This window comes from Gavialis gangeticus, unplaced genomic scaffold, assembly GCF_001723915.1.
Source record: "Gavialis gangeticus isolate Ggan-Ray unplaced genomic scaffold, GavGan_comp1, whole genome shotgun sequence".
In the NCBI taxonomy this organism is placed as follows: domain Eukaryota; kingdom Metazoa; phylum Chordata; order Crocodylia; family Gavialidae; genus Gavialis; species Gavialis gangeticus.
Window position 1 is genome coordinate 43,753,019 of NW_017728995.1, and position 12,141 is coordinate 43,765,159.

The 12,141-nt window shown below is 46.7% G+C and overlaps 1 long non-coding RNA gene across 1 annotated transcript in view; it reads right to left on the reverse strand.

Annotated features, from left to right (window-relative positions):
- Positions 1 to 1,102: 1,102 nt before the first annotated feature.
- The window catches only part of LOC109287844, a 26,326-nt gene continuing 15,287 nt past the window's right edge, over positions 1,103 to 12,141 (reverse strand). Inside the window, exon 4 of the long non-coding RNA XR_002094977.1 lies at positions 1,103 to 1,911. This is a non-coding gene — a long non-coding RNA (uncharacterized LOC109287844). The remainder of the gene's footprint in view (positions 1,912 to 12,141) is intronic.

A 12,141-nucleotide genomic window follows, 5' to 3' on the forward strand; every position in this document is an offset into this window, starting at 1 on the left:
CCGCAGCTGGAGTACTGCGTTTAGTTCTGGGCGCCGCACTTCAGGAGAGATGTGGACAACATGGAGAGGGTCCAGAGGAGGGCCACTCGCATGATCAGGAGCAGCAGGGCAGGCCCTACAAGGAGAGGCTCAGGGACCTGAACCTGTTTAGCCTCCACAAGAGAAGGCTGAGGGGAGATCTACTGGCCTGTTACAAACTAGTCAGAGGAGACCAGCAGGCACTGGGGGAGTCCCTGTTCCCCCGAGCGCTACCAGGAGTGACAAAAAATAACGGTCACAAACTGGCAGAGGGTAGATTCAGACTAGACATCAGGAGGCGCTACTTCACAGTCAGGGCAGCTAGGATCTGGAACCAACTTCCAAGAGAAAAGTGGTGCTGGCTCCTACCCTGGGGTCTTTAAGAGGAGGCTAGATGTACACCTTGCTGGGGTCGTTTGACCCCACTACTCTTCCCTGCCATGGCAGGGGGTCGGACTTGATGATCTGCTCTGTTCCCTTCCGACCCTACTATGAAACTATGGAACTAGAGAAAGAAAAGGAGCTCTTATTTTTCCAAATATGTTTGAAAAGTGGTAATAAAGAAATTCAGATTGAAACTTCTATCAGTTGAGCCAGTTCCTATTTTATTTCAGATCTCATCTTGAAGATGCATGCATGCAGAACTTGTACATATGCATACGTGTCTATGTGAAGCATGCATTTAAGCTTTTATGAGGTTGGGGCTTTTATAATTTTGCTATTTGCTGTCATGCATTTTGTACCATTTAAAAAGTTTAAATATTTTATTATTTATCCTATAACAAAGGAATCACTTATTTCTATCAGGGAAACAAACCTGTAAGATAATATTCCTATGCACTTCATTTAAATATGTATATAATAATCCTTTTTACTATTAGCAGTATTATTATTAATAATTTATACTGTGGAAACTATAAACATAAAATTAAAAATACCTTTCTTGTCACAAAATGTTTAAAATACATCCATATCCTTATTATTTGTATAATCTATTTCTGAAGTCAGGTTGAAGGGCTGCTGTAGCTATGGTGGCCCAGGGAACAGGCCACAAGCAAGGATTTTTTTAATGACATCTTTTAATGAACCAACTGTAGTTGGGAGATGTATCAGAGACAGTCTGAGGCATAAACTATCCTTCCTCAAGTGTAAGAAGGCATATACAGCCTAATGGACATTTCTGAAGAGAGATATATTTCAAGAAGATACAATCTGGTTTCCTATTTTTATTAGCCACTAGAGGGTGTGAGAGGGTAATTTGTTGCTAGGCAGATTAGACAGCAACATTTAAAGTGCAATCATCAAATTCTTTAAAAAAATCATGATACAAGAAGCATTTTTAGAAATTATAATCTGCAATGTGCAACACCTTTGTAAATGTGATATAATTAAAAGTCTAATGTACCTTTTATTATTAGTGTTGTTTTATTACTTGTAAACTTCATTCTGATTAGATAACTTCTCCCTATGGAGTTTTATTCTATTCATTATTGCACTGTTGAAGGTTTTGGATTCCTACTTGTATCAGTGCAAAGACAGCCCTGTTCCTTTGATGTTACTAAGTTGCAAGTAGTCAGGTCAGGGACAGGGCAAAGTTAATTACTTAACAAATACAGTTGGGAAGGGGATGGCACCTGGGGTGAATGTTAACTGATTAGGAACCAGCAGCTACTTAAATCCACAGCAAGGGGTTTTCCTTGGCGCCCTGGGGCACAACGCGGAGAGATTCAGCAGGGACTTCAGGAGCGGTGGACCCAGTGCTGGAGCAGCTTGTGGATAAGACCAGCCAACTGGGTGTAGGTAATCACGGTGACTGGTGAAGTAAGGAGGTGAGGAAAAGGGGAGAAACTTACTGGCTGAGAGAAGGTCCCATGGAGAAAGGATCCTCTGGTACTGCAGGAAAGAGAAAAGTAAGTGGGACTGGAGTGGAGCTGACTGACTTGTGGGAGTGGGCTGCACAGTGGAGGAGAAAAGGGAGACCATGAGCTGTGAAAACAGCCAGGGTGCCCCACAGCCTGTGGGGAAGCTACTGATAAATCAATTTTCTTTTATCTTGCTTCTGGGGTGATTTATGACATCCTCTCTCTTTGGGGGTGTGACAGGAGTATCATTACTGGAGCCTTCCTACCGGTCACTCCGCCCTCCTGTTATGGGCCAACCGCCTGCTTACTTTCCTGCCACTCCTTGATCTTAATTGATTAATTGATTGATGTAATTAGCAGGAGGTTGCCCACTTTATGCGCCCCAGTGCCAGGGGGCATTATCTGCGGCTTCTTTTCCTCCCCTACACCGCAGTCCAAGCCTCGCAGATGGTACTGACGTGGTTTTGACCTGGGCCCTGCTGTGATTTGGCCCTCTCCTTTACCTCCCTGGGGCTCCTCGCTGCCCCCCCTTGCTCTGGGGCTCCTCACTGCCCCCCCTTGCCCTGGGGCTGGGGTCAATGCACCCCAAAATACCACACCCTCTCCGGTGCCAGGGTCCCCACGCTACCATGGAGCCCCTATGAGGCCCCCTCTAACCCCTAATAGCCTCACCTGGTCCTCCAGTTAAAACAGTGAATGCAAAAACACAAAGCCCCTGGGCTATAACATAAAAAGCTAAACCGTCCAGCCAAACAACGTTCAATCCCTTCCGGGAAAATACTCCAACCCATTGCAGCAACCAGGGGCTGCTCACACAGTCAGGGTTCTCCCCTTTATCTGCACTGGCTGAGCTCCTCCTCCCTCAGCTGCCAGAGAGGAACTGCCCTCCTGGGCTTATATGGGCCAGGCCCTGCCCCTTCCTGTTAGCTGGCTCCCCGGCGGCTGTCCTAGCAACCAGCACCTGTGACTCCGGCTGTGCTGGTAACTGGCAGCTGGGCCTCCCCCTTCTTGCCACTAGGGGTCTCTCCTGAGCTGTTCCTGCTCTCAGACGCAGGGCACCTGAGTGCTCTGTGACAGGGGGATTAACTTCTTATTCTTCTATCATTCTAAAGCATGGCAGACGAGTCCCAGGGAGAGGGATTTCATTATTCACCCCCACCCGGCCACACTACTCATCTGACAAAATAAAAACAATCCCAGGTCCTTCTACTTTCCATTAACTGACATATGAGCAGGAAACCCAGGGATTGTGTTAAATTCTTACTCATACTTCATTATACAGTATAACCTCATAAATCCAGATATCAAAAAGTCAGAATTATCAAAAATCCGGCACTTCTTAAAACTATACTCCATCAGAGAGTAGTAGCGGCTGGTCCCAGAGCAGAGGAGGGGGAAGCTTGCACATGGCGGCTGCCACCACCATCCACCACCCTGTGCTGCTGCTCCACGAGTGGCTGCTGCTCTGGGACCAGCCTCCGCTATCTGTCTCCCCCCCCCCCAACTCTGGGACCAGCCGCTGCTCCAGTTTCAAAAATCCGGAATTTTCACATTTCCGGCAGATGCTTGGCCCTGAGCATGCCGGATTTATGGAGTTATACTGTATTCACTACTTATATTCATTGCTCATTTAGGTATCAACACTTGAATTCAGGCTTTGGATTAAGAACAGCTCAGGTTTTTAGCATGTCAGAAATATTTGACAATCATGGCAGCCCCCTGGATACCCAGATAAAAGTTAATTACAACACTTTCAGAAGCCGAATCTTCAGTGATGGGCACCATATAACAGCATTCATAAATGAAAAAAATATCTCCTCCATGATCAGGTGTGGAAATATTATTTCTACTCATAAATATTCCTCACAGTAAAAAGCATGACTTCCATGTGAATAGAGTATTAAAAAACTGCCCTTGTTGGCCTACAGTTGCTTATGGGTGCAAGGAAACATGGATTAAGGATTGTTCTATATGCCATACATTGGGGATGGGCAATTATTTGGGCAGCAGGGCCACCTAAGGTGTTTTGGTGAGCTGTTGTGGGCCCAACCCAGCATAGTGGGGGGGGAGGGAAGGTGCAATTGATCCTATTTGGCCCTGGACTCATCTGCCTGTACCCACTGTTGGGGGTGCTGGATGGAGTGGGAAGGTGGGTTCTACATGGAGACTGGCCTGAGACATCTGTAGGCAGGGCTGGGTGGATATGATGGGGCCACAGGCAGGTGGGGAATGGCATCCAGCAGTGGGATGGGTAGATGGAGCTGGGATCATGGGGCAGTGACAGTGTGGGGCTGAGTCCCAGGAAAGAGCTGCAATTTTTTTCCCACATGCCCCTGCAGTGGGCACCAGTTCTGCAGGCAGGGACATTTGGGAAACAGATTGCAGCTCTGCTCCAGGCCCTGGCCAGTGATGTCACCACCATGCAATCCTGCCTGCCTATTCTGTTCCTGGACACTTCTCCCAGCCCACCCATGGCCCCATCCCATGCACTCAGCCCTGTACTTCCTGCCCATGTGTGCCCTGAGCTGGTCTACATGGAGACCAACTACCTGCCCACTACCATACCATCCCTGCTTCGCCATGTGTGGCTGGTCTTGCTGTCCCTGGGCACACACTACAGCCCAGGCTGCCCTCCACACCTGGGGCAGGCAGGCCATGTTTTGCCCACCCCTGCCATACATAAAAGCATAGCATCTTGGCTAGTGCTACAGTCCAACAGAAGTAGTTTAAAAGATAAAACTAAGAGAGATGCTGGCACCTCTGGAAGCTAGGGGCAGTATGCCTAGCATTTATGGAAGTACAGTCTAGGCAAAGATCTAAATTACAAGCCCAATCAAATAAAAGCATTGTCTTCATTCCATACACAGAAGAGAAAGAAGATTAAGAAAGGTGGAAAAGCAGTGTACTGCCTCAAATACAAATTTTAGTGGTGGCACTGCAGCACCGAGCGTTCAATGAATTTTTCCTGATAAATTGTAAATATTTCTCTTCCCACTGAAAAAATAGACACACAGAACATAAGGCAACATCTGTTTTTCATTTTCAGTGGTGGCAAATGATCTCTTTTGATTTATAGATAAACCGTTAGAGCAAATGAAGAAATGTGGCCTAGGGCTTATTCTGAATGTCAGAATTTCACTTTGACCTTTATTAAATGCTATAAGTAAAAAACACAACAACTTGCATTTATGTCTATTTGAATTTAGTTTCCAGACGCTCTAAAAGCACTCTACTAATCATCTACAAATCAAAGCATAAAAGCAATTAGATTATCTTTTTCTAAGGCAGCCATTTGTGGTGTGAAGTGTGGCAACCACAGGTATTCACACAGTAACAGACCTGCTAGCTCAGACACAGAGAGATTAATACGATTGGGTGGGATGGGCTTCACCTCTCCCCCAAAGGTAAGCATGTGTTCTCTTTCAGGTTGGTTGATCTCCTACGGCAGGCTTTAAATTAGGTTTGTCGGGGGAAGAGGAGGATGAGGACGGAGGGAGCCATGGAACACCGAACCAAGAGACACCCACAAGAACAGCCCAGCCAAGACAGGCAACGAGCACAAAAAGTACCCAGGTAAGAGACAGGGGGCCGGATAGTGCTGGGATTAGGGGGGCAGTGCATACACCCTCAGGAGGCCTTAAATGCCTCTACACTAATGCTCGTAGTATGGGGAACAAGCAGAAGGAACTTGCCCTTCTGCTAGCTAACACAAACCCAGACATAGTGGGGCTCATGGAAACTTGGTGGGATTCAACGCATGATTGGGTGGTAAACATCAAGGGCTATAGGCTGTACAGGTGAGATAGAATGGGGAGGAAAAGTGGGGGCATGGTGCTCTACGTCAAAGAGCAATACACGCCCTCAACAAACAGCACTTGGTCAGAGGAGGGGCACATGGAAGTGCTCTGGGTCAGAATACAAAGGGGTCAGGGGGAAAGAGACTTAACGGTGGGTGTCTACTACCGACCACCCAACCAGGGGGAAGAGCTGGACCAGGAATCCTTGGGTCAGTTCGTGGAGGGTCATGGTCATCACGGGTGACCTAAACTGTCTGGATATCTGCTGGGAGGAGCAGTCAGCCAGGTCTGACCGCTCACATAGGTTCCTAGCTGAAATACAGGACCTTCACCTAACCCAGGAGGTGCACAGCCCCACCAGGGGAAATGCCTTGTTGGACCTGGTCCTGGCCACAGGCGACAACATAATGAAGGGGCTGCGGGTTCTTGACCATCTGGGTGATACTGACCATCGCCTACTGGAATTCACCATCCAGCACAGGGTGTCAAAGGCCTGCAGCAAGGCAGCAGCCCTGGACTTCAGGAGGGCAAGAGTGCTCAATGAGACGATCCTCCAAGCCCAAAGGGTGACAATCCCAACATGGATCAAAGGGGCAAGAGTGCTCAAAAGCCCCCATGGCTCACCAAAGGCATTCAGGAATGTCTCCAAGCTAAAAAGGAGGCGTACACCCAATGGAAGGGAGAGGCCATCACCAAGGAGGATTATACCTCCATTGCTCCAGATTGTAGGGGGGCTTTTAGGAAGGCTAAGGCGAAGACAGAACTGGAACTAGCGACCCAGATCAAAGATAACGAGAAGCCCTTTTTTAAATACATACGGAGTAAAAAGAAGGCACTGGGTAACATGGGGCCTCTGCAGGACACGCTTGGAAATCTGCTAGTCGCACCAGACAACAAAGCTAATCTCTTTAACAAATTCTTTGCCTCCATTTTTCTTAGCAGGGACTGGGACATTCCCCATCCCCCTGGGATTCCAGACAGACCCAGGGGAGGCACAGCCAGGCCCAGGGTCAGTGAGGACCTAGTCAGGGAACTTCTGGTGGGATTAGACATGTTCAAATCAGCAGGTCCAGACAATCTCCATCCCAGGGTGCTGAGGGAATTGGCAGAGGTCGTTGCAGGTCCCCTGGCACAGCTTTATGAGCACTTGTCGTGCTCTGGCAAGTTGTCAGAGGACTGGAAAAGGGCCAATGTGGTCCCCATTTTCAAAAAAGGGAGGAAGGAGGACCCAGGAAACTATAGGCCCAATAGTCTTACCTCGGTCCTGGGAAAGCTCTTTGAGAAAATTATCCAGGAGCACATCTGCAAGGGATCAGCAGGGGAGATTATGCTTAGGGGCAATCAATATGGGTTCATTAGGGGCAGGTCCTGTCAGACCATCCTGGTGGCCTTTAACGACCAGGTTACAAAATCACTGGATGCAGCTGTCGCGGTGGATGTAGTGTTTCTGGACTTTAGGAAGGCCTTTGACACTATCTCTCACCTCATTCTCATTAAAAAATTAGGCAACTGTGGTGTTGATGCCTACACAGTCAGATGGGTTGCAAACTGGCTGGAGGGCCACACCCAGAGAGTGGTGGTGGATGGGTCATTTTCGACTTGGAGGGATGTGGGCAGTGGGATTCCCCAAGGCTCGGTCCTCGGACCCGCACTGTTCAAAATCTTCATCAGCAGCTTGGATGAGGGGGTGAAAAGCACCTTATTCAAATTTGCAGATGACACCAAGATGTGGGGAGAAGTAGGCACACTAGAAGAGAGGGACAGGCTACAGTTGTCTAGATCTCGACAGGTTACAGAGGTGGGCGGATGAGAATAGGATGGGTTTCAATATAGACAAGTGCAAGGTGATGCACCTGGGGAGGAAGAACCAGCAGCATACCTACAGGCTGTGGAACTCCCTTCTCGTTAGCACAGAGGCAGAGAAGGATCTTGTAATCACTGTTGATTCCAAGATGAACATGGGCCACCAATGTGAGGACACAGTCAGGAAGGCTAACCGCACCTTCTCATGCATCCATAGATGCATCACGAGCAGGTCCAAGGAGGTGATCCTCCCCCTCTATGCAACATTGGTCAGGCCACAGTAGGAGTACTGTGTCCAGTTCTGGGCGCTGCACTTCAGGAAGGATGTGGCCAGCATTGAGAGGGTCCAGAGGAGGGCTACTCACATGATGGGGGCAGCAGGGCAGGCCCTACGAGGAGAGGCTGTGGGATCTGAACCTGTTCAGCTTCCACAAGAGAAAGCTGAGAGGGGATCTGGTGGCCATCTATAAACTAGCCAAGGGGGAACAACAGGCAATGGGTGAGTCCCTGTTTCCCCAAGCACTACCAGGAGTAACAAGGAATAACAGCCATAAGTTGACTGAGAGTAGATTCAGGCTAGACATCAGGAAGCACTACTTCACAGTCAGGGTGGCTAGGATCTGGAACCAACTTCCAAGTGAAGTGGTGCTCACTCCTACCCTGGGTGTCTTCAAAAGGAGGCTAGACATTCACCTAGCTGGGGTCATTTGACCCCAGGATTCTTTCCTGCCCATGGCAGGGGGTCGGACTTGATGATCTGCTCAGGTCCCTTCCAACCCTATCAACTATGAAACTATGAAACTATGAAATTGAAAGTGAGGTCATAAATGGGAAGAGTACACCTACCTATGCCAAAATTCAGTCATAACAGTTAAATATCTGTTCCTTTACAAATAGTTCTGTTAGATCTGTAATAGCAAATGGTACAGGGTCTCTGTTTTGTGTCTTATCCAGAAATATTTTTGGGAGTGAAGTAGCACTGAAGATCATGTTGAGCATTATTTTAGGATGACAACAGGAGGACTTATTGAACTGGTGCATTATTTCCTCTTGCAATGTTAAGTTATTTCTTGAAAATAGCTGGCCAGATTTTGACCAGGACCAAGAACATTGCCAAGAGCTTTGGCAAAGTTAGACATAATACTGGCATAATGTAGTGCATCACTGCAAACAAACAACAACTATGACTAAAATATTATGTAGATTCTAGTTTTAACATATGAGTTCTACTGGGTCCAATGAGTGGCAACGTACGTCACTAAAGCTGCTCCGGCCTACCTGCTGATCACTTCCTCATGGATCAAAAACTACAGCAAGCAAGGGCCAGATAAAGGACGCAGCTTGCAGAGAAATTAAAGATCACCATCTGTAGGGCTAAAAGAGCTGGGGTCTCCATTTCTATTGATTATGGTTTAATGTTAATACTGAATAAAAGCAACCATTTTATGCATCATATTTCCAAAAAAATACAGCATTCCTAAAGAATACAACCAAGAATACAACATTCTGGCAAAATGTATGCTAAATTTGTATTTGATCCTCTAGGACTACAATAAAAGAATGGTGCAAATTTAGATTGCTTCTGCCAATAGTTGAGGTATCCTATAACTCTAGGATTTGACACTAATGGAATGAGCAGAATTCAGTCCATTTGGTATACTTGCATGAGACAAATATCAAATCTCAGAAAACAGTCACAGGGTGTTCATGTAACATTATGAAAAACACTTAAAACATTCAGGCTGGGCCTTAGAAAAGGCAGTTATAATAGCATGACTATGAGTCACCAGAGGTTCTTTTAGCTATAACTGTAAATGTGTCCATTAACCAACTGCAATCACAACCCAGAGCTGGTTTTTAAACTACAAAATTGAGGATCTGGCATGTACAGAATATTTTAATGTTACCACTGCAGGTAATTCCTGATTCACAGCTACTACACACATGCAAGATAGATGTAGAGTGATGAATACTAGTTGTCCCTACTATGCAAAATTGCATACTTAACCAGTATTTGAGAAAGAAAAAAAAATAGCAAAAGTGAACAGAAAAATACTGAAACAAAAAGTCCCCAACAAAGTAGGGGATGTGTCCTGGCTATTCTAGAGAATAGGCTGGATGGGTAAGTTCAATTTATATCCTCCAAAATAAAAGCAACTTTGACTCATAATGGAAACATTGACTATTGAATTAAAATAATATAAGCTGCAAATGTGTCCTGAGCTCTGGAGGGACCTAGAAGTCTGTCACTGCAGAACTCACTGCAGGACTGAGCCTTAGGGCATGTCTGCACTAGAAACTTGCTGTAGGTTTTGATTATATGTATCAAACGATCTTCAGCAGGTGTTGGGTGACCAGTGTATACATGTTGCATTATTATACTATGATCAAGGTCTTTTTGCTTCTTATCTATTGTGGCAACAAAGACTGATGTTTCCAAATAAGCATCTGCCTTCCAGTCAGATGCCCCATGATGCACTGTTACAATATAAGCATTCTAGGATTTGCATTGTGGGATGCCTACAGGAAATCAATGGAATCCTGGGGTTGGGTGTTAAATTAAATTATTTCCATGGTTCCCTGGTTCCTCCCATCAATTTCTTCATTGTTTAAGCCGGTGTGAATTTCAGTGCTGTCAGGAACATGGTGCTGTGATCTTTATAATAATGACTCTGAGTTACTGTAATCAGATCTATAGTTATGCAATGACTTCAGTGCTGAAGTGATAAGGGAACATGAAGAGGAGAGGGAGGAAACTGAAATGAGCAGACACTTTTCCTACAACTTTTCCTGCAGCAATTTCTTTTAGTGATTAGTTCAAAGCCATTTTTGGGCTTGGCCTTCTAGCACTGCTTGATGGGACAGTATAGTGCAGGACCCATAAAATAATTGACAGTTAAGCAGGCCACCACACTGGGAACATCTTCTGGGTGATAGCTGCCCAGATAGCCGGGCAGGGGGCACACATGGCAGTAGTGTCGCACAAAGGCCAACCTTGCACCCACAGCCCACTGGCAGCCAGCCCAGAGGGGAAGATGCCTCATCTGGGCCTGGCAGGTGCACAGCAGGTCACAGCCAGGCAGCAGCCCCCACTGCCAGGCTGCTGCAGTAGGTAGAGGGTGCAGGGAACTCTCAGGGCTGCTTCAGCAGTCCAGTTGGCACAAGGGGTAGTGTCCCCAGGTACCAACTGGCTGGGCCAGTAGCCCTGAGCTGCTTGCCAGGGTAACTTTTTGTACAGATGGGGTCAGGACAGGGCAGCTTTTTATACTGCTGGGGACAGCACAGGTGCTGGCCCTGGGCTCTAGTTCCCCCTGGCTGCAGATGCAGGAGGAGCCAGGCAGGGTTATTTTGCCCCAAGTGGCACAATTTGCCCCACATCAAAGTACATGTCTGGGCACATGTGCCGAGGCAAAAAAGCCCTAGCTCTAATTTGCACTGCTTGTATCTGAGCTTCTGCAAGCACACATGCCTTCATGTGTGGACTCGCCCAATCTTTCCAAAGGGTGATTTGCCTCTCCCACCAGATCTCCCTTTCCCAGCAGATCTCTGTGAAGTTCTACCCATTTCCCTCTCTCTTCTTTAGCAAGCTTATAAAAGACTGATTTTCTCTTCTCTATCTTTTTATCCCTCTGTTGTTTTTATCCCTCTATCGTTTTATCCCTCTATCTTTTTATCCCTCTGTTGGGATGTACACAATGGAACATCTCTTGAGTATGTTCTATGCTGACTGAACAGGCATTCAATTACTTATCTCTCGAACGCCCACGCTCATTGTAATGTGTCAGATGGTATGAGAAAAGATAAAGTAAAAAAGATAGCTAGCTATTCTGCAGATGGTACAGTGCCGAAAGAGTGACAAAATGTTACTCCCCTCCCCCCCATATTGGAATTTTATTCCCATAGGCGCTTCCAGTCTTTGGTGAGATTGGAGATGGTAATACCTTTTCACAACCTTCCTCATTTGTGTAGATCCCCTGGTCTATGGTGTAAAGAGGGTAATTATTTACTGGAAAATACCCTGGATTTTTGTTTGCCCAAATGGAGCTAATGCAGAAAAGGAAAGGAACCATAAGCTTCCAGGGCATTGTGACAGAGATGCTTTGCCTCAAACTCCATACCAAACTAACATACCATCCCTGGCTTTAGTTCTTTTGTTAAACACCAAAGAATCAACATACTGTGCAGGGTAAAATATATAAAAGTCTTCAGTAATTCAGGGTAGATGAAGTCTTTAAATGTTTAAATTATTTTTTTATAGCAAAACTTGGTCATTTACTCCCTAATGCCTGGTACTTGCATAAAATCTGAGGGCATTAATGAAACTGTGGGCCGTGGCAGGGCACTGTTTGTGCCTGCCACTTTAAGGGGCTAGAAGGCCACAGCCAGCAGGTGGCTGATTAGGGCAGCCATTTTAGACTCAGGGCTGCCTATATAAATAGGGCATTTTGCTACCTAGGAGGCCAGGCAACAACATTGCCTGGCTATAAGTATCATCTGGAGGTAAGGGAGGAGCTGTATGGGGTGGTCAGGAGGCTCCTGGTCCTGGGCATGACCTAAAACTGCACTGGAGTGCAGAATGGGAGGGAGCCTCATGCAGCTTGTCTGGGGGACAGGGAGGGGTTGGACTGGCTTCCTGCTGCTGCATGTGCACCTGGAGGTGT